General features: G+C 34.0%; 2 long non-coding RNA genes across 5 annotated transcripts; both read left to right on the top strand.

Moving 5' to 3' along the window:
- Window positions 1–155: 155 nt before the first annotated feature.
- On the top strand, window positions 156–27,164 carry LOC127497024 (uncharacterized). 3 transcript variants are annotated; one of them, XR_007925427.1, is made up of 2 exons: window positions 156–1,155; window positions 26,673–27,164. It is a non-coding gene; the product is annotated as an uncharacterized LOC127497024 (long non-coding RNA). The 3 variants fall into 3 exon arrangements; XR_007925426.1 differs by lacking the exon at window positions 26,673–27,164 and adding an exon at window positions 15,235–17,101; XR_007925425.1 differs by lacking the exon at window positions 26,673–27,164 and adding an exon at window positions 3,729–5,598.
- On the top strand, window positions 9,762–12,442 carry LOC127497025 (uncharacterized). Of its 2 annotated transcripts, none has more exons than XR_007925429.1 (3): window positions 9,762–10,648; window positions 11,685–11,806; window positions 12,208–12,442. It is a non-coding gene; the product is annotated as an uncharacterized LOC127497025 (long non-coding RNA). The 2 variants fall into 2 exon arrangements; XR_007925428.1 differs by lacking the exon at window positions 9,762–10,648 and adding an exon at window positions 11,100–11,208.
- Window positions 27,165–27,858: the final 694 nt, after the last annotated feature.

Genomic DNA, 27,858 nt, shown 5'->3' with positions numbered 1-27,858 from the left:
GTTGTGAGTATTTGTAGCACGTGTTGTCAAACTGATGAAAATGTTTTCTTTATTTGCATGAAAGAAAATTTTCTTCATTTGCAGCATGTTGAGCTCTCTCGGCCACCATAGTAATTGCACGTGGGGGGTTTCTCAAATGATGGGGCAAGCTCCACTTTGTTCTCTCTCTCTTGCCTCCCCTGATTGGCCTGTTATGCTGTTAATCTGAATCCTCTCTGATTGTACTGCCCACATATATATATATATATATATATATATATGTGTGTGTTTAATGTGTTTTCAAGATTGAAGATCTTAGAAGAAACCCCTATACAATTTAACTGAACGAATACATGAACGAATGTTATTACATTTTAACAAAAGTGTTTTCATTTTCAATTTTCTTCTCAACATAACATTGTTGGTACAGATATTGAATGCTGACAGGAGGAATGAGGAAAATACTCTTCTTCTTCTTTTTTTTCTTTCTTTTTTTTATTGTATTCATTTTTTGTATATATTCATTTCTGAATATAGGTCACTTTTTCAAAATTCTTCAATGTCTACAAATTACATGAATTCTTTTCTCACATACCAACAGGCCAATTTGCACTTGTTTACACTTTTCAAAACTTTTAAACTTGTTAGTCACGCCAGAGAAGTAACAGTAAACAGTAAATCAGCACTCCTCCCACTACAGTACAACCCAAGCAAACTACCAGTCACCAAAAGAAGACCTTGAAACACGCAACAGATCAGTCTTCAGCTGCTACACACAGGAGACAGACGTACAGATCTTTCTTATTACTTCAGGAGTGCAGGAAAAAAAACCCCACAAGAAACATGGATCCCAAAAAGTCTCCAACAGAAGGAGGGCAGGCTTTACTTCCACTTCAGCAGGTCCCTCCACAGTACTCCAGTCATGGATTCCCTCCATCTGAGATCTATCCCAGCAATTCAGGTCAACCTGCCCAGCAGTATGGAGCTCCAGCAGCACCTGGTCAGTGCATCCAAGTGCCATATCCAGGGCAGACTGTGGTCACTGTGCAGCCTCCAGTTAATGTGTCCTTCACTCCACTGGCCAATCCACAGCCAGATCACCTGTGCTATTCCATCTTTACCATGCTGTGCTGCTGCTTACCTCTGGGATCGGCTGCTCTTGTTTACTCCATCACAGTAAGTTTTGGTTCATACACCTGTCTCACCTCGCTTAGCATATTTACAAATGATAGGCCTACTCTTCAAACTAAATATAAAGGAATCAAAGTGGAACTGAAACAGTCAATAGAGACAGTCAAAGTAATGAGGCCATGGTTATACAAGAATTTTTACCAGTGTTCATATTTGAGTGTTTAAATATGTAAGGAATTTCTTAAATCTTCAGAAAGTCTTTATTGTTTATAGCCTGCATTTTTAATGACCATTTAACATAATGGATCGAGGTTAAATTCAAATCTCATTTTGAGTTTGCCATTCGAATCAACATTGATGTGATGTTGTTTGAACCTCTGTTTAAAATTTCATCTTTGTATTTTTTTAGTATTTTGTTAACCATTTTACATCTATTTATAGCATGCTGTTTTAACGTTGGAACAACAACGGATATTATTTCAACCACATTTCAACATTTAAAAAGTCTTTCACGTTTGGGTTACATATATCTGAAGCTGTGTGCTCACTCAAAATTACTCAGAAAACCTCTCCTTATGATAAATGCTCAGATGATTTACAGCATGTGAATTATGAGAGGTTTGTAGCATACAGGCTATTTGTGCATCTTAATATTCCAGAAAGGGTGTGGCGGGTATTGAAACAAAACCCACTTTGTGAATTGCTGTCAGTTTATAATAGGAACTTTCTCTCTCGAGTAAAAAACACAACAAAATAATACATTATGCATTACAGAAGTTTAAATACAAAAATGCCCTCTATCACACTACTGCTCTTGCTTGTTTACTTTAATACTTTAGGCCTATTCACCTTATTCTTAACATAAACTGGTATTTCTTTTCATCTTATTTTAATCTTAATGGCTGTAGTAAATGTGACATATTCAAATTATTTTGATATAGTTCTTTTATATTTGCACACTTTAAATGTACATTGCCCGCCGTGCACAGTGGTCCTAAAGCTACCGGGGTGGCGCAAGGGCTTGAGCCCATCATCTTTCACTGAATATCCAGTTTCACTCTGAAATGTATCACATTATAGATGTAAATTGCATGTGTTCTTTTTTTTTTCTTATACTTACTTACTTCGTTGAGCTATATAAGATATTTATATAGATATTTTAAAGATTTACATATAGATATTTTAATCCAAAAATCCTACATATTGTGCCTTTAATCATTAAGACATTCACCACCACCTACTGGCAGTTTTAATTTCTTATTTAGATTATAATTTCATTAAAAAATAATTTCATATTTCCATAGTAATAAAAAAAGTTATAGTTCACCCAAAAATGAAAATTCAGTCATCATTTACTCACCCTCATGGTCCAAAAAAAGTATGTGTGTAGAAATATATATATATATATATATATATATATATATATATATATATAATGTATGTATGTATACACGCACATTGTAAAAAAAATCCCCGTAAAATTTACGGTAAAAAAAACAGCAGCTGGGGTGGTCAATAATTTATCTTAAAAAATACGGCAACGTTTTAGGTTCTACAGGACATCACTTAGTTTACTGTATATTTTACAGTTCAAAACCGTATAATTTAAAGGTTTAATTAATTAATTACAGTTCATAACTGTTTATTTCACACACTGTAAAAGAAATTCAGTTAAATTTACAGTAAAAAAAAAAAAAAAAAAAAACATATTTCATTAACTGATATAATGTTAATTTACCAACCTATTGAAGTACTAATATCTGTTTTGTACTTTTGTAATACACTGACAACCACCAATATGTAATGAGAGTCACATGATGAATCAAAGCTCATCACAAGCAGCTTTTCCAAAAGCTGAGAAGGACAAAACTAATATATAGAAGGTGCACGCAGTGTCATTCATAAAAACACTAAACACCATCAAGGTAACACACATGAAATTTTAAAAATTCAATAAACATTAATTTAACAACATATGTAACATAAAACCCTAATGTACATAACGGATTAGAAAAACTAAGAAGAAACAGTTATTTCAATGAAAATACATCAAATGTGAAGTGTCACGCGGGGAAAGTGGGAATGTCAATTTATGGTTTTTCACTGTAAATTATACAACGACTTGATATTTTTCTCTTCCAAAAACTATAAATTTAACAGTATTTTACTGTAAAATTACATTAAATGTACCATTAGATCTATTACAGTGTCTTGTCCAATGTCTTGGATTCTGACTGAGTTTGGTGAAGATCCCCTAGGAGGAATATTTCAAATTCCAGAGCATAGATTTTTCAAACAAACCTTAATAGCCAAATTCCTGTTGGGCTGGTGGATGACTTCCTGTTGGATCATGGCTGGCGGATGACTTGCACACTAAATAACTGATGTTTAAGAACTTTGCGATGTTTTGTGATTTTTGTTACAGCCACTATAAATCAAATACATAATGTCATTTTTGATTTCTCTTTTTTTTTCTAGTTGTACACTGTTAGAGTTGCTTTTTGTTTATTATCATTGTTTATTTATATTCTGACATGTGAGGTCTGATCTTTGATTTGATTTTAAACATGTCATTTAAAAAAAAGTTCTTTACAAAGATTTGTAATTTACTTTCACAGACTCGAGATGCTAACATGTTTGGACACCAACCAATAGCAAGCAGGAACTCCAGAATGGCTCGCATCCTTAACCATGTCAATGTTGGTGTTGGCCTCTTCATCTGGTTGATCGTTGTCATCTATGTCATTGTTGTTGTCGTTGTTGCAAATGCTACCTCTTCCTATTACAATAACCGCTATAGACCATAAGTGTAAGAAATATCATGGTAGGGCACCAGAAACTTTTAAAAACATGAACACATTATGTTTTGAATACACAGGCATTTGGTGGTCTTCTTTTAAATGTAGTGTTGCTCAACTTTTTGATGGCCTGGTTTCTCAGATTAAATTACAGTTTTTTTTTTTCAACTGCTTACACACATTTTCAAAACTTTGGTTCTTTTTTTCAAAACTTTACACACAAATCCAAGAATTGCACACACAAAATGGAAATTGCCTCACATCTCTTGCAAAATGAAGCACTGCTTTCAAACATCTGTCTTATGTTGCAAACACCTTTGCCATAATATTCTATTTTTGGATATATCATATACACACAGTTATTCAAAACCTAAAGTTCTTCTTTCATGAGCTCCTATTTATATTTCTGCACAAGATTGAGAGTAATTGGCAGACAGATGTTGAAAAAATGCACTTGAAACCAAACTATATATTTTTTTACTTTAAGTATTTGTGGTTGTGAATACAATATTACACAGTATTAAAGAAAAGAAATACATCAACCATGTGTAGTTATATAGAAACAATGGTTGTGTTTGAAAAAAGAAATCAAGATACTTCCTGTTAGATTTTTGTGTGTTACATAGAGAATTGTGTGTTGTGTTTTTTACAAAAAGTGGTTTATGAAATTGAAAACTGAGTCAAGAAATAGTGTCCGGTTTGCAGATTTGGTGTGTGGTTCTGCTGTTTGAGCGTCACGATTCAGAAATAGTAAGGATTTTGTGTGTAAGCAGTTGAAAAAAACTGCAAGCCAGGATTAGGCCTTAGTTAAATTAAGACATTTAAGCAGCTTTTAGAAATGTGCCTTTGAAAAAAAAAAAAAAACTTACTGGTGTGCATCTTGAGACAAAACAATGACATCGACATATTAAGATATGTCAATGCAGGTTACTTTCAGTTAATACAGCTCAAACATTCATTTTATTCTGGGACTAGGCTTAAAGGGTTAGTTCACCCAAAAATGAAAATTCTGTCATTTATTACTCACCGTTCCAGACATGTAAGACCTTCGTTAATCTTCAGAACCCAAATTAAGATATTTTTGTTTAAATCCGATGGCTCCGTGAGGCTTATAGGGAGCAATGACATTTCTTCTCTCAAGATCCATGAAGGTACTAAAAACATATTTAAATCAGTTCATGTGAGTACAGTGGTTCAATATTAATATTATAAAGCGACGAGAATATTTTTGGTGCACCAAAAAAAAACAAAATAACGAATTATTTAGTGATGGCCGATTTCAAAACACTGCTTCAGGAAGCTTCAAAAATATTCTCGTTGCTTTATAATATTAATATTGAACCACTGTACTCACATGAACTGATTTAAATATGTTTTTAGTACCTTTATGGATCTTGAGAGAGGAAATGTCATTGCTCCCTATGCAGGCCTCACGGAGCCATCGGATTTAAACAAAAATATCTCAATTTGTGTTCCGTGTTGTGAGGAATAATTCAGAATGTTTCATATAACTTACATGTGTGCCTTATTATTATTTACATAATTAAAACACATGTTTTTTTATTGTATTCTTAAAACATTGAAAGATTTGACTGTAAATGTATCATCAATTAAAGCGTTTGTTTTCCTTCTTGTCTTAATGTTACATCATAAAACTGAGTAATCAATAACAGAAATGTATTTACCATTATGAGTCTGATGTCGTATTTTATCAAACTTTTAAAAAGTATCTGAAAGTACAAGGATAATCAATCAAAGACGATGTGTTTTCCACATTTACACTTTCTACTGTTTTTATTTATTTTATTTTATTTTATTTATTTTATCCATCCATCCATCTGTATTTAAAAGGATAGGGTCTAGTTCACCCTAAAATAAAGTCATTATTTTGTGGTCTGAAAAAGAATGACGGGCATACGGCATTAGAAAAAAAAACAGGGTGAGTAAATGATGATTTTATTTTCATTTTAGGGTCAACTATCCCATTATTCAGTGCTGTTATTTGTATTTATTTGTTCACAATAATCAGAACATGTAAGCTAATGTACAAAAATGTCAAACAGTAGTTTTGGCCAAAAGATTTTATAATATAACCTATAAAACAGGATACAATTCTGCCCCATTCTGAACTGAGAACAGTTTAATTTATTAAAATTTATTCATTTGGCCGACAAGGCATTCATCGCAGTGTTATGAGTAAACTGTTGAGATACTAATTCATTTTTCTTCTTATATTTAGTTTACTGTAATGTTTTTGGTGTTTTTGTCATTTTATTATCATTCTTTTTTTAAATACTATGTCTATATCCTATAGTTTGTATTATTTACTTCTAGTTATTTAGCTCCTTTAAGTTAAACTAAATGAAAATGAGAAATCAATCTTAGTTTTGGGTTTATTAGAGTCATCTCCGATTCCTGACTTCCACATTAGGAGTCGACGGAGTCAACTCCCCAAATCGACATTTGCTCCATCCATTAGGCCAGGGGTGTCCAAACATTTTTAAAGGAGGCCAGATTCAATATTGTGGACACGCCTGGGCCGGATATAATACAGTTTATATATATATATATATATATATATATATATATATATATATAATTTGTTTTCATTAACACTAACAATAAAGTCTGTAAAATTTTAAAACCTTATTCTTAAAGGTTAAATTTAAATATTCTTACTGAGTTAGAACTCTTATTAAAATTATCATGATAACCACAGTCATATCAGAGAGTCCTCCTAATATGATTTTAAAGAACTTTGGGTGTACAACATAGTAAAGCGCTATACTGTATAAACGCCTCATTCGTTCATTCATTCATTAATAGTCTATTAACACAAATGCAAAAAACTAGCTATAATGTCAATATTAATAATATAATAAAATTCTAGGAATATAACCCACAACCCAATGCTAATACAGCAGGAATAAGTCATCCAGAGCAGTAGGTTGAATTTTTTCCGGCCACAGGCATGATTTAACCCCTGGTGAAGAGTGAGATGAAATAGTTCAAAAGGTTGATTTACTCTATCTCAAAATGGATTCAAAGTTCCTCTATCTGTATATTCACAGCTTGTATGACTGTAACAAATCGTCACTCAGGCTGGGATCCATTTGCATGCTTTTATTGAATAAGAGCGTGGTCGTACAGGCAGGGTCAAACAGGGGCAGGCAGGTACAAAAGGGACAGGCAGAATCAAGGTCAGGAAACAGGCAGTGGTACGGGACAGGCAGATATCACTCACAGATCAGAACACAAGGCAGAGGTCAAAGGCAGGCAGCAGAGAGTCATGGACGGGTAACAAACAGGATCAGCAACAGGTAATCAGACAGGGTAATAACACTCAGAAATGTTCACCAAGGCAAAACAAGACTTCACAAAGAACTATGGTACAAGGGAGTCCTTTATAGTCCGGGTAATGAGTAACAGCTGTGGCTGTAATCAGTCCAAGGCACGGGCTTGTGGGAAATGTAGTGTGTATGCGAGTGTGCGTGTCAGTATTCGGGAGACGGCTCCCTCCGATGGCCAGAGGAGGGAACCACGGAGCTTGTCTCTGTGACAATGACTGAGGAACAATATACTACCTGGGTATTTCTATAGTTCCTGTTCCCATAAAAAAAGGTGAGAATCTTTTGTTAGTGAGAGAGTTTGGCGCAACAGAATGTCATCACCAAGGCAATGAGTTTATAACTCAGCAGCTGTGTGAATGAGGAAATATTATGAACGAAGGTATTTTTGGTGTAGCGCAGTGTAAATAATATTTTTCATTGATAGATTAGGAATATTAATAAGATTTTTTTTTTAGTTTAGTTTTTAGTTTTAATCAAGTAAAAAGGAAAAAATCTGAATGATTCTTCTTTACAGAAACTAGGTGGACATTTTGATAGCAAGTCATATTGTCGCTTTAATAGCCTATCAATTCAACATTTAATACCACTCAGCATTTTACATCTCTTGCTGACTGCTGATCCATACATGTGTTTTTGCACAAAGCATGTAGAAACTACGTATATTGTAACCTCAGAACTTTCATTTCCAACATCTCCAGAGACCAACACTGTAAACCCGAACAGTATAGCCTACTACTAACTTATAAAGATTGAGTATGCTGCAATTAAAGTCTGTTAAATCATTGATGCAACTTAAAACAATTAAATTTTTTTTTTTTTTTAGTTTAGTTTTATTTTTGTGTAGCTCAACATTGTATCTCTTATACTTAAATTATTATTTTTAAATTTACTGAGTGATATAAAGTCACGTCATCCATGTCACGTCGTTGCTGATGTTACTGACGTAACCAACGTTGTCAGAAGAGTCCATTCTACATTAAACTGAGTTGTAGCAGATTCCTCAAGGAATGCCTCAAAGAATCTAAGGAGACCATCCTCATGATTTTAGGATAAGGCATTCAAAAGTTATAAGAAAAAAATCCTATTTTTCCTAAATAGTGATAAAAGCCAAAATATTAAATGTCACAGATGTATATTTACTGAGTAATCCACTATTTTGTAGAGGGGGTAAAAACACAATTTTCACCTGAGATTTGGAGCTAAATTACAGGGGTGTAAAAACAACTTTAGAAAGATTGAAACATCATTATTTTATTTGTACACAGAGATCGGTAGGTCTATTAGTAAAATCTGTTGACTTCAGCTATCTTTGTTTCATTATATGCTAACAGTGACAGTTCAAAAATGGCAAAAAGTACTTCTTGTGTTTTTTGCCTCAAGTTTGCATGCCTTTAACTCAATAAGTATTAAAGATATCTTAATATTTTTAGATTCTGGCTCTTAACAAACTTTCCTTTTGGTATCTTCATTTTGAAGGCCCTTGATGGTTCAATGCCAGAGATGTGGAGATCCTAATGTGGCTCCATGAGTAAATTGGTAAATCTTACACAGTATCACACATATCAAAAACCAAATATGGGTCACTTTGCATACAGCTGATTTTTTTTTTTTTTTTTTCTTTTAAAGAGGAATATCTGAAGAACAAATAATTTTGAAACTAGAAATGTATCTCATGTATTTCTGTCAACTCAACTGCATAGAACATAACTTAAAACATGCTGATAATTGTTATATTTATGATTATTATTATGTTTGAAACATTGAAAGCTTTGACTGGACAGCAAAATTTATCATGAAAGAACAGTACTTTGTCTTGTATTTTCTTAATTATTGAATTACATTTTCAGTAAATAATAACAGGAATATGTTCTTAGTGCAAATTAATTTGTACATTTACATGTGTAATACAGGGTGAACTCAAAAACAAAGGAGAGCTGGATCCAAACGCAGTGAGTTTTATTTACAAAAATAAACATAAGCTAATCAAACATGAGATCCAGGAAGAGAATGAGTGCACCAAACATAACATCCATGTAAGAACAAGACTAGACAAGGAACACAAGAAATACTGGGGTTTAAATACACAAAGGCTAACAAGGGGCTGATGATGAGGGACAGGTGTAGGTGATTAGTAGTCATGGAAACAAATGAGGGTAACTATGGAAACAAATGAGGTACAAAGCAAATATTCCCGTCAAGATGCACATTGTTGAAAGACACCATGTAATTAGAAAAAAAATATATAATTATAAATTGCATTGTTGTATTTAATTAACATACAGTACCTGTCAAAAGTCTGGAAACATTACAATGCAGAGTTTACTAATGCATTTGAGCCGAACTGCCACATGCTTGTTCATACAAAAACACAGTTTTCTTAGTCACGATACTGCAACTTGCTAAGCCAGTTGATAGATAAAAATCAAAAAGTCCCATGATGTGCTAACATGCTCCTTTCATGGGCCTTTAGTTTGAATCTAGTCTGACGCAGATTTGCGGAAATATGGACTCCAATAATCTACTGGTCATAATGATTTCAGAAGAATCCAGAGTAAATCAAATATAACATTTTATTTGTCAAGTAAAAATGTATCATGCCAATTACATTACAGTTAGACAATTAGAAGCCAATTCAGAAATAATAAATGCATAACATAAATTACTCAAAGAAATGCATGTACACACAGTAATGTGTGAATGTCTTCAGACATTCACCCATCTCTGCACGGGGGCTTCTGGCTACAGATGATCCCGCATGACTGCTTTGCACTTTACCTTATATACAGACTAGAACAAAAGGGTTGTAAATATTTATTACACCAATACCTGTTTTGGGGGAGAGGAGTGGGTTTTTCAACACCCAAAAGGAGAACAGAATTATCCTTAGTTTTCAATCTTTTTCATAATACCAGTGACTGCTGTGAAATTGAGACCATTTTACCAATCGCACTGAGACATTTAAAATGATACCAAACATGAAAGGAATAAACAATAGATACACCAGATACATTATACTTCTTGGAGAACTTTCAGTGACTTGAGTCAGGGAGCCTTCACCGGAATATTGAGTAACCATCATTCAGACTACATTTCCCATAGGCCCTCATTCCTGGGACTGATTGCACTCACACCTGCACCACATCACACTCACACTATTTAAGCAGCATGCGCACACGCGCGCGCACACACACAGAGCGAAGTCTTGATTTGCCCTGGTAATCATTTCTAAGCAGTTTCTGTGGATCGTTATACTGTTGCCGTTTGGACTGTTTACCTCTTGTGATTCTCTGCTGCCTGCCCTGATCTCTGCCTGCTTCCTGATACCGTCTGTCTTCCGCCTGCCTCGACCATTGCCTGTTCCTGTTTACATCTCTGCCTCTGCCCTTACCTGTGTGTATACTGTTCTTAATAAAAGCTGCAAATGGATCCCCATTCTGTTGACCCATCATTACAGCTATTGCATCCTGTAGATGTGTGAGGGCAAGGCGTTTTCCTACGCTATTTCTTTGAGATCTTCTCTCCAGATGAGCTTTATTGCTTTATTGCAGGGTGCTTGATCTCAGTTTTTGTCCTAGCAGTCTTACAACAGGAATAAATTACATTTTAAAATATATTAAAATAGAAAACAGTTCTTTTACATGGTAATAATATTTCGCAATATTACTGTTATGTATTTCTGATTAAATAAATTTCTTTCATTTCATTATACATTTTCATTTTAGATATCTATCTATCTGTCAGCTCAACATGCTGCAATTGAAGAAAACACATGCAAATAGAAAAAAACACCAGCAAATTAAGAAAAACAGTTTGACAACACATGTGCTGCAAATGCTCACAACACAACCATACAGAAATGGAACGGAAATGTTTCAAGGGTACCCCAACAAGTGACAAACCTTGCTGGGAACAATTATTGTTCAATGTCTACTGTTTTCATGACCTGAAAGGTGAGTTTTTTGTTTATTTTAACATCCTGATCGTATGTGCCTTGTGAGTATTTGCAGTGAGTTTCTGTATTTGGTTGGGTTGTGAGTATTTGCAGCACATGAGTTGTCAAACTTATGAAGATGTTTTCTTAATGTGTTTTTTCTATTTGCATGTATTTTCTTCAATTGCAGCGCGTTGAGCTCTCTCGTCCACCATAGTAATGGCACATGGGGGATCCTCACATGAGGGTGCAAAATCCACTTTGTTCTCTCTCTTGCCTCCCCTGATTGGCCTGCTAAACTGTTAATCTAAATCCTGTACTATAGACTGTACTATGCATATATGTGTTTAATATGTTTTCAAGATTGAGGATCTTTGAAGAAACCCGCATACAATTTAACTGAATGAAAGAAGGAATGTTATTACATTTTAGCAAAAGGGTTAGGCTATAACCTTTAGCCAAGATGTGTAACCCAAGTTTTTACCATTTGTGCAGGAAGCGATTCTTCTGACAGCTGACGCCTACAGTACCTGAGAATTTTGTCAGACAAGCACATGATCAAAAACACCACAAAGGCTGTTGGCACTCCCAAACCTACTTCAACAACAAAAGTGAAAGTGTGTGTCAAATATCCTAACGAACATTTTTTACAAACATTTTTTTTTTACTATCACTACCAATTTCTGAATTCAAATGTCACTTTTTCAAAATTCTTCATACAGTGAGCACAAATGCAGTTTATGTTGGATAACTTTTCATTGGTTTGTCACAAAACATTTAATCACTACAGCTTCCAATGAGAAAAAGAAAGAAAAATGTCTACAAATTACATGAATTCTTTTCTCACATACCTACCAATTTGCACTTGTTTACACTTTTCAAAACGGTTAAACTTAAGTTCAAAACCTAATATAATAAAAAACTGAATAAGACAGCAACTTGCTGCAGTCAAGCTGGAGAAGTAACAGTAAACAGTAAATCTGTGCCAAAATTCTTGTCACTCCTCCTTCTTGTACAGCACAACACAACCAAAAAAGGAACCTGCATCAGCAGATCAGTCTTCAGCTGCTACACACAGGAGACAGACGTACAGATCTTTCTTATTACTTCAGGAGTGCAGGATAAAAAAGAAGCAAGAAGCATGGATTGCAAAAAGTCTCCAACAGAAGGAGGGCAGGCTTTACTTCCACTGCAGGAGGATCCTCCAGAGTACTCCAGTCATGGATTCCCTCCCTCTGAGATCTATCCCAGCACTTCAGGTCAATCTGCCCAGCAGTATGGAGCTCCGGCAGCACCTGGTCAGTGCATCCAAGGGCCATATCCAGGGCAGACTGTGGTCAATGTGCAGCCTGCAGTTAATGTGTCCTTCACTCCACTGGCCAATCCACAGCCAGATTACCTGTGCTATTCCATCTTTACCATGCTGTGCTGCTGCTTACCTCTGGGATCGGCTGCTCTTGTTTACTCCATCACAGTAAGTTTTGGTTCATACACCTGTCTCACCTCGCTTAGCATATTTACAAATGATAGGCCTACTCTTCAAACTAAATATAAAGGAATCAAAGTGGAACTGAAACAGTCAATAGAGACAGTCAAAGTAATGAGGCCATGGTTATACAAGAATTTTTACCAGTGTTCATATTTGAGTGTTTAAATATGTAAGGAATTTCTTAAATCTTCAGAAAGTCTTTATTGTTTATAGCCTGCATTTTTAATGACCATTTAACATAATGGATCGAGGTTAAATTCAAATCTCATTTTGAGTTTGCCATTCGAATCAACATTGATGTGATGTTGTTTGAACCTCTGTTTAAAATTTCATCTTTGTATTTTTTTAGTATTTTGTTAACCATTTTACATCTATTTATAGCATGCTGTTTTAACGTTGGAACAACAACGGATATTATTTCAACCACATTTCAACATTTAAAAAGTCTTTCACGTTTGGGTTACATATATCTGAAGCTGTGTGCTCACTCAAAATTACTCAGAAAACCTCTCCTTATGATAAATGCTCAGATGATTTACAGCATGTGAATTATGAGAGGTTTGTAGCATACAGGCTATTTGTGCATCTTAATATTCCAGAAAGGGTGTGGCGGGTATTGAAACAAAACCCACTTTGTGAATTGCTGTCAGTTTATAATAGGAACTTTCTCTCTCGAGTAAAAAACACAACAAAATAATACATTATGCATTACAGAAGTTTAAATACAAAAATGCCCTCTATCACACTACTGCTCTTGCTTGTTTACTTTAATACTTTAGGCCTATTCACCTTATTCTTAACATAAACTGGTATTTCTTTTCATCTTATTTTAATCTTAATGGCTGTAGTAAATGTGACATATTCAAATTATTTTGATATAGTTCTTTTATATTTGCACACTTTAAATGTACATTGCCCGCCGTGCACAGTGGTCCTAAAGCTACCGGGGTGGCGCAAGGGCTTGAGCCCATCATCTTTCACTGAATATCCAGTTTCACTCTGAAATGTATCACATTATAGATGTAAATTGCATGTGTTCTTTTTTTTTTCTTATACTTACTTACTTCGTTGAGCTATATAAGATATTTATATAGATATTTTAAAGATTTACATATAGATATTTTAATCCAAAAATCCTACATATTGTGCCTTTAATCATTAAGACATTCACCACCACCTACTGGCAGTTTTAATTTCTTATTTAGATTATAATTTCATTAAAAAATAATTTCATATTTCCATAGTAATAAAAAAAGTTATAGTTCACCCAAAAATGAAAATTCAGTCATCATTTACTCACCCTCATGGTCCAAAAAAAGTATGTGTGTAGAAATATATATATATATATATATATATATATATATATATATATAATGTATGTATGTATACACGCACATTGTAAAAAAAATCCCCGTAAAATTTACGGTAAAAAAAACAGCAGCTGGGGTGGTCAATAATTTATCTTAAAAAATACGGCAACGTTTTAGGTTCTACAGGACATCACTTAGTTTACTGTATATTTTACAGTTCAAAACCGTATAATTTAAAGGTTTAATTAATTAATTACAGTTCATAACTGTTTATTTCACACACTGTAAAAGAAATTCAGTTAAATTTACAGTAAAAAAAAAAAAAAAAAAAAACATATTTCATTAACTGATATAATGTTAATTTACCAACCTATTGAAGTACTAATATCTGTTTTGTACTTTTGTAATACACTGACAACCACCAATATGTAATGAGAGTCACATGATGAATCAAAGCTCATCACAAGCAGCTTTTCCAAAAGCTGAGAAGGACAAAACTAATATATAGAAGGTGCACGCAGTGTCATTCATAAAAACACTAAACACCATCAAGGTAACACACATGAAATTTTAAAAATTCAATAAACATTAATTTAACAACATATGTAACATAAAACCCTAATGTACATAACGGATTAGAAAAACTAAGAAGAAACAGTTATTTCAATGAAAATACATCAAATGTGAAGTGTCACGCGGGGAAAGTGGGAATGTCAATTTATGGTTTTTCACTGTAAATTATACAACGACTTGATATTTTTCTCTTCCAAAAACTATAAATTTAACAGTATTTTACTGTAAAATTACATTAAATGTACCATTAGATCTATTACAGTGTCTTGTCCAATGTCTTGGATTCTGACTGAGTTTGGTGAAGATCCCCTAGGAGGAATATTTCAAATTCCAGAGCATAGATTTTTCAAACAAACCTTAATAGCCAAATTCCTGTTGGGCTGGTGGATGACTTCCTGTTGGATCATGGCTGGCGGATGACTTGCACACTAAATAACTGATGTTTAAGAACTTTGCGATGTTTTGTGATTTTTGTTACAGCCACTATAAATCAAATACATAATGTCATTTTTGATTTCTCTTTTTTTTTCTAGTTGTACACTGTTAGAGTTGCTTTTTGTTTATTATCATTGTTTATTTATATTCTGACATGTGAGGTCTGATCTTTGATTTGATTTTAAACATGTCATTTAAAAAAAAGTTCTTTACAAAGATTTGTAATTTACTTTCACAGACTCGAGATGCTAACATGTTTGGACACCAACCAATAGCAAGCAGGAACTCCAGAATGGCTCGCATCCTTAACCATGTCAATGTTGGTGTTGGCCTCTTCATCTGGTTGATCGTTGTCATCTATGTCATTGTTGTTGTCGTTGTTGCAAATGCTACCTCTTCCTATTACAATAACCACTATAGACCATAAGTGTAAGAAATATCATGGTAGGGCACCAGAAACTTTTACAAACATGAACACATTATGTTTTGAATACACAGGCATTTGGTGGTCTTCTTTTAAATGTAGTGTTGCTCAACTTTTTGATGGCCTGGTTTCTCAGATTAAATTACAGTTTTTTTTTTTCAACTGCTTACACACATTTTCAAAACTTTGGTTCTTTTTTTCAAAACTTTACACACAAATCCAAGAATTGCACACACAAAATGGAAATTGCCTCACATCTCTTGCAAAATGAAGCACTGCTTTCAAACATCTGTCTTATGTTGCAAACACCTTTGCCATAATATTCTATTTTTGGATATATCATATACACACAGTTATTCAAAACCTAAAGTTCTTCTTTCATGAGCTCCTATTTATATTTCTGCACAAGATTGAGAGTAATTGGCAGACAGATGTTGAAAAAATGCACTTGAAACCAAACTATATATTTTTTTACTTTAAGTATTTGTGGTTGTGAATACAATATTACACAGTATTAAAGAAAAGAAATACATCAACCATGTGTAGTTATATAGAAACAATGGTTGTGTTTGAAAAAAGAAATCAAGATACTTCCTGTTAGATTTTTGTGTGTTACATAGAGAATTGTGTGTTGTGTTTTTTACAAAAAGTGGTTTATGAAATTGAAAACTGAGTCAAGAAATAGTGTCCGGTTTGCAGATTTGGTGTGTGGTTCTGCTGTTTGAGCGTCACGATTCAGAAATAGTAAGGATTTTGTGTGTAAGCAGTTGAAAAAAACTGCAAGCCAGGATTAGGCCTTAGTTAAATTAAGACATTTAAGCAGCTTTTAGAAATGTGCCTTTGAAAAAAAAAAAAAAACTTACTGGTGTGCATCTTGAGACAAAACAATGACATCGACATATTAAGATATGTCAATGCAGGTTACTTTCAGTTAATACAGCTCAAACATTCATTTTATTCTGGGACTAGGCTTAAAGGGTTAGTTCACCCAAAAATGAAAATTCTGTCATTTATTACTCACCGTTCCAGACATGTAAGACCTTCGTTAATCTTCAGAACCCAAATTAAGATATTTTTGTTTAAATCCGATGGCTCCGTGAGGCTTATAGGGAGCAATGACATTTCTTCTCTCAAGATCCATGAAGGTACTAAAAACATATTTAAATCAGTTCATGTGAGTACAGTGGTTCAATATTAATATTATAAAGCGACGAGAATATTTTTGGTGCACCAAAAAAAAACAAAATAACGAATTATTTAGTGATGGCCGATTTCAAAACACTGCTTCAGGAAGCTTCAAAAATATTCTCGTTGCTTTATAATATTAATATTGAACCACTGTACTCACATGAACTGATTTAAATATGTTTTTAGTACCTTTATGGATCTTGAGAGAGGAAATGTCATTGCTCCCTATGCAGGCCTCACGGAGCCATCGGATTTAAACAAAAATATCTCAATTTGTGTTCCGTGTTGTGAGGAATAATTCAGAATGTTTCATATAACTTACATGTGTGCCTTATTATTATTTACATAATTAAAACACATGTTTTTTTATTGTATTCTTAAAACATTGAAAGATTTGACTGTAAATGTATCATCAATTAAAGCGTTTGTTTTCCTTCTTGTCTTAATGTTACATCATAAAACTGAGTAATCAATAACAGAAATGTATTTACCATTATGAGTCTGATGTCGTATTTTATCAAACTTTTAAAAAGTATCTGAAAGTACAAGGATAATCAATCAAAGACGATGTGTTTTCCACATTTACACTTTCTACTGTTTTTATTTTATTTTATTTTATTTTATTTTATTTTTATCCATCCATCCATCTGTATTTAAAAGGATAGGGTCTAGTTCACCCTAAAATAAAGTCATTATTTTGTGGTCTGAAAAAGAATGACGGGCATACGGCATTAGAAAAAAAAACAGGGTGAGTAAATGATGATTTTATTTTCATTTTAGGGTCAACTATCCCATTATTCAGTGCTGTTATTTGTATTTATTTGTTCACAATAATCAGAACATGTAAGCTAATGTACAAAAATGTCAAACAGTAGTTTTGGCCAAAAGATTTTATAATATAACCTATAAAACAGGATACAATTCTGCCCCATTCTGAACTGAGAACAGTTTAATTTATTAAAATTTATTCATTTGGCCGACAAGGCATTCATCGCAGTGTTATGAGTAAACTGTTGAGATACTAATTCATTTTTCTTCTTATATTTAGTTTACTGTAATGTTTTTGGTGTTTTTGTCATTTTATTATCATTCTTTTTTTAAATACTATGTCTATATCCTATAGTTTGTATTATTTACTTCTAGTTATTTAGCTCCTTTAAGTTAAACTAAATGAAAATGAGAAATCAATCTTAGTTTTGGGTTTATTAGAGTCATCTCCGATTCCTGACTTCCACATTAGGAGTCGACGGAGTCAACTCCCCAAATCGACATTTGCTCCATCCATTAGGCCAGGGGTGTCCAAACATTTTTAAAGGAGGCCAGATTCAATATTGTGGACACGCCTGGGCCGGATATAATACAGTTTATATATATATATATATATATATATAATTTGTTTTCATTAACACTAACAATAAAGTCTGTAAAATTTTAAAACCTTATTCTTAAAGGTTAAATTTAAATATTCTTACTGAGTTAGAACTCTTATTAAAATTATCATGATAACCACAGTCATATCAGAGAGTCCTCCTAATATGATTTTAAAGAACTTTGGGTGTACAACATAGTAAAGCGCTATACTGTATAAACGCCTCATTCGTTCATTCATTCATTAATAGTCTATTAACACAAATGCAAAAAACTAGCTATAATGTCAATATTAATAATATAATAAAATTCTAGGAATATAACCCACAACCCAATGCTAATACAGCAGGAATAAGTCATCCAGAGCAGTAGGTTGAATTTTTTCCGGCCACAGGCATGATTTAACCCCTGGTGAAGAGTGAGATGAAATAGTTCAAAAGGTTGATTTACTCTATCTCAAAATGGATTCAAAGTTCCTCTATCTGTATATTCACAGCTTGTATGACTGTAACAAATCGTCACTCAGGCTGGGATCCATTTGCATGCTTTTATTGAATAAGAGCGTGGTCGTACAGGCAGGGTCAAACAGGGGCAGGCAGGTACAAAAGGGACAGGCAGAATCAAGGTCAGGAAACAGGCAGTGGTACGGGACAGGCAGATATCACTCACAGATCAGAACACAAGGCAGAGGTCAAAGGCAGGCAGCAGAGAGTCATGGACGGGTAACAAACAGGATCAGCAACAGGTAATCAGACAGGGTAATAACACTCAGAAATGTTCACCAAGGCAAAACAAGACTTCACAAAGAACTATGGTACAAGGGAGTCCTTTATAGTCCGGGTAATGAGTAACAGCTGTGGCTGTAATCAGTCCAAGGCACGGGCTTGTGGGAAATGTAGTGTGTATGCGAGTGTGCGTGTCAGTATTCGGGAGACGGCTCCCTCCGATGGCCAGAGGAGGGAACCACGGAGCTTGTCTCTGTGACAATGACTGAGGAACAATATACTACCTGGGTATTTCTATAGTTCCTGTTCCCATAAAAAAAGGTGAGAATCTTTTGTTAGTGAGAGAGTTTGGCGCAACAGAATGTCATCACCAAGGCAATGAGTTTATAACTCAGCAGCTGTGTGAATGAGGAAATATTATGAACGAAGGTATTTTTGGTGTAGCGCAGTGTAAATAATATTTTTCATTGATAGATTAGGAATATTAATAAGATTTTTTTTTTAGTTTAGTTTTTAGTTTTAATCAAGTAAAAAGGAAAAAATCTGAATGATTCTTCTTTACAGAAACTAGGTGGACATTTTGATAGCAAGTCATATTGTCGCTTTAATAGCCTATCAATTCAACATTTAATACCACTCAGCATTTTACATCTCTTGCTGACTGCTGATCCATACATGTGTTTTTGCACAAAGCATGTAGAAACTACGTATATTGTAACCTCAGAACTTTCATTTCCAACATCTCCAGAGACCAACACTGTAAACCCGAACAGTATAGCCTACTACTAACTTATAAAGATTGAGTATGCTGCAATTAAAGTCTGTTAAATCATTGATGCAACTTAAAACAATTAAATTTTTTTTTTTTTTTAGTTTAGTTTTATTTTTGTGTAGCTCAACATTGTATCTCTTATACTTAAATTATTATTTTTAAATTTACTGAGTGATATAAAGTCACGTCATCCATGTCACGTCGTTGCTGATGTTACTGACGTAACCAACGTTGTCAGAAGAGTCCATTCTACATTAAACTGAGTTGTAGCAGATTCCTCAAGGAATGCCTCAAAGAATCTAAGGAGACCATCCTCATGATTTTAGGATAAGGCATTCAAAAGTTATAAGAAAAAAATCCTATTTTTCCTAAATAGTGATAAAAGCCAAAATATTAAATGTCACAGATGTATATTTACTGAGTAATCCACTATTTTGTAGAGGGGGTAAAAACACAATTTTCACCTGAGATTTGGAGCTAAATTACAGGGGTGTAAAAACAACTTTAGAAAGATTGAAACATCATTATTTTATTTGTACACAGAGATCGGTAGGTCTATTAGTAAAATCTGTTGACTTCAGCTATCTTTGTTTCATTATATGCTAACAGTGACAGTTCAAAAATGGCAAAAAGTACTTCTTGTGTTTTTTGCCTCAAGTTTGCATGCCTTTAACTCAATAAGTATTAAAGATATCTTAATATTTTTAGATTCTGGCTCTTAACAAACTTTCCTTTTGGTATCTTCATTTTGAAGGCCCTTGATGGTTCAATGCCAGAGATGTGGAGATCCTAATGTGGCTCCATGAGTAAATTGGTAAATCTTACACAGTATCACACATATCAAAAACCAAATATGGGTCACTTTGCATACAGCTGATTTTTTTTTTTTTTTTTTCTTTTAAAGAGGAATATCTGAAGAACAAATAATTTTGAAACTAGAAATGTATCTCATGTATTTCTGTCAACTCAACTGCATAGAACATAACTTAAAACATGCTGATAATTGTTATATTTATGATTATTATTATGTTTGAAACATTGAAAGCTTTGACTGGACAGCAAAATTTATCATGAAAGAACAGTACTTTGTCTTGTATTTTCTTAATTATTGAATTACATTTTCAGTAAATAATAACAGGAATATGTTCTTAGTGCAAATTAATTTGTACATTTACATGTGTAATACAGGGTGAACTCAAAAACAAAGGAGAGCTGGATCCAAACGCAGTGAGTTTTATTTACAAAAATAAACATAAGCTAATCAAACATGAGATCCAGGATGAGAATGAGTGCACCAAACATAACATCCATGTAAGAACAAGACTAGACAAGGAACACAAGAAATACTGGGGTTTAAATACACAAAGGCTAACAAGGGGCTGATGATGAGGGACAGGTGTAGGTGATTAGTAGTCATGGAAACAAATGAGGGTAACTATGGAAACAAATGAGGTACAAAGCAAATATTCCCGTCAAGATGCACATTGTTGAAAGACACCATGTAATTAGAAAAAAAATATATAATTATAAATTGCATTGTTGTATTTAATTAACATACAGTACCTGTCAAAAGTCTGGAAACATTACAATGCAGAGTTTACTAATGCATTTGAGCCGAACTGCCACATGCTTGTTCATACAAAAACACAGTTTTCTTAGTCACGATACTGCAACTTGCTAAGCCAGTTGATAGATAAAAATCAAAAAGTCCCATGATGTGCTAACATGCTCCTTTCATGGGCCTTTAGTTTGAATCTAGTCTGACGCAGATTTGCGGAAATATGGACTCCAATAATCTACTGGTCATAATGATTTCAGAAGAATCCAGAGTAAATCAAATATAACATTTTATTTGTCAAGTAAAAATGTATCATGCCAATTACATTACAGTTAGACAATTAGAAGCCAATTCAGAAATAATAAATGCATAACATAAATTACTCAAAGAAATGCATGTACACACAGTAATGTGTGAATGTCTTCAGACATTCACCCATCTCTGCACGGGGGCTTCTGGCTACAGATGATCCCGCATGACTGCTTTGCACTTTACCTTATATACAGACTAGAACAAAAGGGTTGTAAATATTTATTACACCAATACCTGTTTTGGGGGAGAGGAGTGGGTTTTTCAACACCCAAAAGGAGAACAGAATTATCCTTAGTTTTCAATCTTTTTCATAATACCAGTGACTGCTGTGAAATTGAGACCATTTTACCAATCGCACTGAGACATTTAAAATGATACCAAACATGAAAGGAATAAACAATAGATACACCAGATACATTATACTTCTTGGAGAACTTTCAGTGACTTGAGTCAGGGAGCCTTCACCGGAATATTGAGTAACCATCATTCAGACTACATTTCCCATAGGCCCTCATTCCTGGGACTGATTGCACTCACACCTGCACCACATCACACTCACACTATTTAAGCAGCATGCGCACACGCGCGCGCACACACACAGAGCGAAGTCTTGATTTGCCCTGGTAATCATTTCTAAGCAGTTTCTGTGGATCGTTATACTGTTGCCGTTTGGACTGTTTACCTCTTGTGATTCTCTGCTGCCTGCCCTGATCTCTGCCTGCTTCCTGATACCGTCTGTCTTCCGCCTGCCTCGACCATTGCCTGTTCCTGTTTACATCTCTGCCTCTGCCCTTACCTGTGTGTATACTGTTCTTAATAAAAGCTGCAAATGGATCCCCATTCTGTTGACCCATCATTACAGCTATTGCATCCTGTAGATGTGTGAGGGCAAGGCGTTTTCCTACGCTATTTCTTTGAGATCTTCTCTCCAGATGAGCTTTATTGCTTTATTGCAGGGTGCTTGATCTCAGTTTTTGTCCTAGCAGTCTTACAACAGGAATAAATTACATTTTAAAATATATTAAAATAGAAAACAGTTCTTTTACATGGTAATAATATTTCGCAATATTACTGTTATGTATTTCTGATTAAATAAATTTCTTTCATTTCATTATACATTTTCATTTTAGATATCTATCTATCTGTCAGCTCAACATGCTGCAATTGAAGAAAACACATGCAAATAGAAAAAAACACCAGCAAATTAAGAAAAACAGTTTGACAACACATGTGCTGCAAATGCTCACAACACAACCATACAGAAATGGAACGGAAATGTTTCAAGGGTACCCCAACAAGTGACAAACCTTGCTGGGAACAATTATTGTTCAATGTCTACTGTTTTCATGACCTGAAAGGTGAGTTTTTTGTTTATTTTAACATCCTGATCGTATGTGCCTTGTGAGTATTTGCAGTGAGTTTCTGTATTTGGTTGGGTTGTGAGTATTTGCAGCACATGAGTTGTCAAACTTATGAAGATGTTTTCTTAATGTGTTTTTTCTATTTGCATGTATTTTCTTCAATTGCAGCGCGTTGAGCTCTCTCGTCCACCATAGTAATGGCACATGGGGGATCCTCACATGAGGGTGCAAAATCCACTTTGTTCTCTCTCTTGCCTCCCCTGATTGGCCTGCTAAACTGTTAATCTAAATCCTGTACTATAGACTGTACTATGCATATATGTGTTTAATATGTTTTCAAGATTGAGGATCTTTGAAGAAACCCGCATACAATTTAACTGAATGAAAGAAGGAATGTTATTACATTTTAGCAAAAGGGTTAGGCTATAACCTTTAGCCAAGATGTGTAACCCAAGTTTTTACCATTTGTGCAGGAAGCGATTCTTCTGACAGCTGACGCCTACAGTACCTGAGAATTTTGTCAGACAAGCACATGATCAAAAACACCACAAAGGCTGTTGGCACTCCCAAACCTACTTCAACAACAAAAGTGAAAGTGTGTGTCAAATATCCTAACGAACATTTTTTACAAACATTTTTTTTTTACTATCACTACCAATTTCTGAATTCAAATGTCACTTTTTCAAAATTCTTCATACAGTGAGCACAAATGCAGTTTATGTTGGATAACTTTTCATTGGTTTGTCACAAAACATTTAATCACTACAGCTTCCAATGAGAAAAAGAAAGAAAAATGTCTACAAATTACATGAATTCTTTTCTCACATACCTACCAATTTGCACTTGTTTACACTTTTCAAAACGGTTAAACTTAAGTTCAAAACCTAATATAATAAAAAACTGAATAAGACAGCAACTTGCTGCAGTCAAGCTGGAGAAGTAACAGTAAACAGTAAATCTGTGCCAAAATTCTTGTCACTCCTCCTTCTTGTACAGCACAACACAACCAAAAAAGGAACCTGCATCAGCAGATCAGTCTTCAGCTGCTACACACAGGAGACAGACGTACAGATCTTTCTTATTACTTCAGGAGTGCAGGATAAAAAAGAAGCAAGAAGCATGGATTGCAAAAAGTCTCCAACAGAAGGAGGGCAGGCTTTACTTCCACTGCAGGAGGATCCTCCAGAGTACTCCAGTCATGGATTCCCTCCCTCTGAGATCTATCCCAGCACTTCAGGTCAATCTGCCCAGCAGTATGGAGCTCCGGCAGCACCTGGTCAGTGCATCCAAGGGCCATATCCAGGGCAGACTGTGGTCAATGTGCAGCCTGCAGTTAATGTGTCCTTCACTCCACTGGCCAATCCACAGCCAGATTACCTGTGCTATTCCATCTTTACCATGCTGTGCTGCTGCTTACCTCTGGGATCGGCTGCTCTTGTTTACTCCATCACAGTAAGTTTTGGTTCATACACTTGTCTCACCTCGCTTAGCATATTTACAAATGATAGGCCTACTCTTCAAAATAAATAAATAAAGAATTTAACCTTTACTTTAAAATAATATAGGACATAAATATTGTTTATAGAGCTTCTCCATTAAAATCACTTTATATTAAGGGCTAAACAAGACTTCACAGGATTACGATTCATGTCAGTATAAAAGAATCAAAGTGGAACTGAAACAGACAATAGAGAGTCAAAACAAGGCCATGGTTGTACTACAATATTTACCAAGGTTCATATTCCAGCATTATATATGCAAAGAATGACTTAAATATTCAGAAATTAGTGTTTATTGTTTACAGAATGCGTTTTTAATGATCATTTGTCATGAAACAAGGGTGAATTCAAATCTTGTTTCGAAGTTTGCCATTTGAATCAAAATTTATGTTGTGACATTGTTTGAACCTCTGATTAAAATTTCATCCTTCCTCTAGGTCAGAGCTAATGACTGTAAATTAGAAAGTTGTCTGGCTCAGTAAGAACAATATGTACCGGGTTTGGTGACTGTGCGTAAAACTAACTGTGGTAAGCAGGACGAGACTGAAGGCCGTGAGAACGGAGCGAGGCCGGTGGCATGATTGATAATGAGCTTCACCTTCATGCCACACTGGTCGCACTGGTCCAGACTTCCTGCCAGCCGCCAGACCAAAATGTCTTCTTAGTGTTTTGAATATTTCTTTTGATAGTAAGTTTCCTTTAGAATGTGTTAATAATGTAAGAGAGGCCTGCCCTTTTGTTTAAATCTCATTTATATTATTGTTTTTGTTAGTGTAGTTAGGTAAGGTTGATTGTATTTGGGTCAATGACGTGACGGGTCATTCTTTTGTCCAAAGGCCTTAATAATAATAAAAAACAAAGATATGACATCCAAAGTATGTAAGGTAGTACAACTAGATCACTTTTATTGAATCCAAAATGTTTTAATTATATTTTGCTACATATAAAGGTATTTTAAAGATTTTGAAGTGTCAAAAGGTCATTCGGTTTAACCGTCCAAAGGCCAATACAGCTATTTCATTTGTGATTAAAATATCTTAAAATGTAATAAATGTATATATTTTTTATTCTGGCATGATTTTATAACATCATATATCAACATAGTGCAAAATGGTATTAAAATTATGTGTAGAAGTCGTTGCTTTGTTATGAGAAAGAATGTCCGGAAAAATTAATTTCATTGATGTCATTTGGAGTAACCAATATAAAGGGACCATTATGGATCAAAGTCATGCAGTCAGTATCATGTGACAGGATATGACATCATTCAGACACCTACAAAGGACCACATGTTTGTGAAGCAAAGTAACTAACTCTCTTTTAACTATTTGAAAAATTAATGTTTTCACTTGCTCATATTCATGTCCCAAAACATCAGGTCATTCTGTACAACCGCTATAAAACATGGAAAATGTTGTAATATTTTAAAAACTTGTACTAAATATAAAATGTTTGATCGTCCTTTTGTTAGCTAGTTAGATATCAGCCTGTTAGCACTGTAACACTGAAAATATCGTCATTTGGTATAACCAAAAGTGTCATTTGGTAAAACCGAAATTTTGGTTTATCTGAATGACTTTTTTGGTGACAAACTTTGTCCATATTGTAAAAAATGACAAAAGCAGTGTTAATTGATTATGAAAACCACATAATCTCATTGTTAACACTTAATAAAACTTCAAAATTAATCATATCTCCACTATGTTTTTTTTACACTATTAAAAACCTTATCCGTCAATGACCCATTTATTTTTCTTTTCTTTGTGATAGGTTATTTACATTGCTGTTTTATTTTATTAGATTGGTTTTGTTTGTTATTTTGGGCCTTTGGTCTATCTGACGAAAAATACCACCTTATTTATTGTTGTTTTTCTTCTGTGATTTACAATAAATTTACCTTATAATTGATTGTGTTTTCTTTGGTCCTTTTGGTCTGACGGCCTGCTGGAAGCCTTTCATTCTTTTCTTTTATTTATTACATCTTACCCCTACCTGATGTAATACTCATGCTTCCAATGGTCAACGATTCCCACGTGTGTGCAAAGTTTCAAGAGTTTCTGAACATGTTAAGAGCCCCAAAAGTGTCCAAAAAGTTAAAAAAAAAATACCTTATGAAAATAGTAGGGCCCTTTGCCCCTTAGGGCTTGGGCTCTAATTATGCCAATCCAGTTAATCTAGGTGTAGTAACTTTAAAAACAGATTTGAAAAATAGCAAAAACTAGTGGGAATTCTATAATGCACAGTCAATAACTGATTTTTAAGATTTTGTGATTTTGCGTTTTGTGATTTTGTGACAGCCACTATATTTGATTTCTCATTTTATTCCTAGTTGTACTGTTAGAGTTCCTTTTTGTGTATTCTTATTGTGTTTATTTATATTTTGACCTGTGAAGCCCTTTGATTTGATTTTATGCATGTCATTTAAGAATATACAAAGATTTGTAATATTATTGTAATTTACTTTCACAGACTCGAGATGCTAACATGTTTGGACACCAACCAATAGCAAGCAGGAACTCCAGAATGGCTCGCATCCTTAACCATGTCAGTGTTGGTGTTGGCCTCCTCGTCTGGTTGATCACTGTTATCCGTATCATTAATTTTGTCATTGCAGTTAACTCTTACTGATATAGACCATAAGTGTAAGAAATATCATGGTAGGACACCAGAAAGTTATAGATAATGAGGGTTTTACAAACATTAACACATAATGATTCGAATACACAGTCTGCTTTTAAATGTTTTAATGTTGCTCAAGTGTTGTTTTAGTGTTGATATGAGAGCTGTAAGACTCCAAATGCGTAAGGAGCTCCATCTATAGGGCCGGAGAGGACTGATTCAGTATGTTTCATGTAACTGACATGTTATTATTATTATACTTTTTAAAAGTTCATTATTGTATTTTTAAAACAATGAAAGCTTTGACTGTAAATGTATCATCAATTAAAATATTTGTTTTTCTCCTTGTCTTAATGTTGCATCATAAAACTTTGAGTAATCAATAACAGAAATCTATCTATCTATCTATCTATCCATCCTCCATCCATCTGTATTTAAAAGGATAGGGTCTAGTTCACCCTAAAATAAAGTCATTATTTTGTGGTCTGAAAAAGAATGACGGGCATACGGCATTAGAAAAAAAAAAAACAGGGTGAGTAAATGATGATTTTATTTTCATTTTAGGGTCAACTCCCCAAATCGATATTTGCTCCATCCATTAGGCCAGGGGTGTCCAAACATTTTTTAAAGGAGGCCAGATTAAATATTGTGGACATGCCTGGGCCGGATATATATATATATATATATACTGTATATATATATATAATTTATTTTCATTAACACAAATAATAACATCTGTACCATTTTAAAAGCTTATTCTTAAAGGATAAAATTTAAATATTCTTACTGAGTTAGAACTCTTATTAAAATGATAACCACAGTCATATCAGAGAGACCCCCTGATATGACTGTAAAGAACTTTGGGTGTACAACATAGTAAATAAAGCGCTATACTGTATAAACGCCACATTCGTTCATTCATTCATTAATAATCTATTAACACAAATGCACAAAACTAGCTATTAATATTTAATACATGTCTATATTAATAATATAATAAAATTCCATGAATATAACCCGTGACCCAATGCTAATA

Source organism: Ctenopharyngodon idella, chromosome 16 (genome assembly GCF_019924925.1).
Source record: "Ctenopharyngodon idella isolate HZGC_01 chromosome 16, HZGC01, whole genome shotgun sequence".
In the NCBI taxonomy this organism is placed as follows: Eukaryota; Metazoa; Chordata; class Actinopteri; order Cypriniformes; family Xenocyprididae; genus Ctenopharyngodon; species Ctenopharyngodon idella.
The sequence above is the reverse complement of the archived record's forward strand: the minus strand, read 5'-3'. Positions and strand labels throughout refer to the sequence as shown.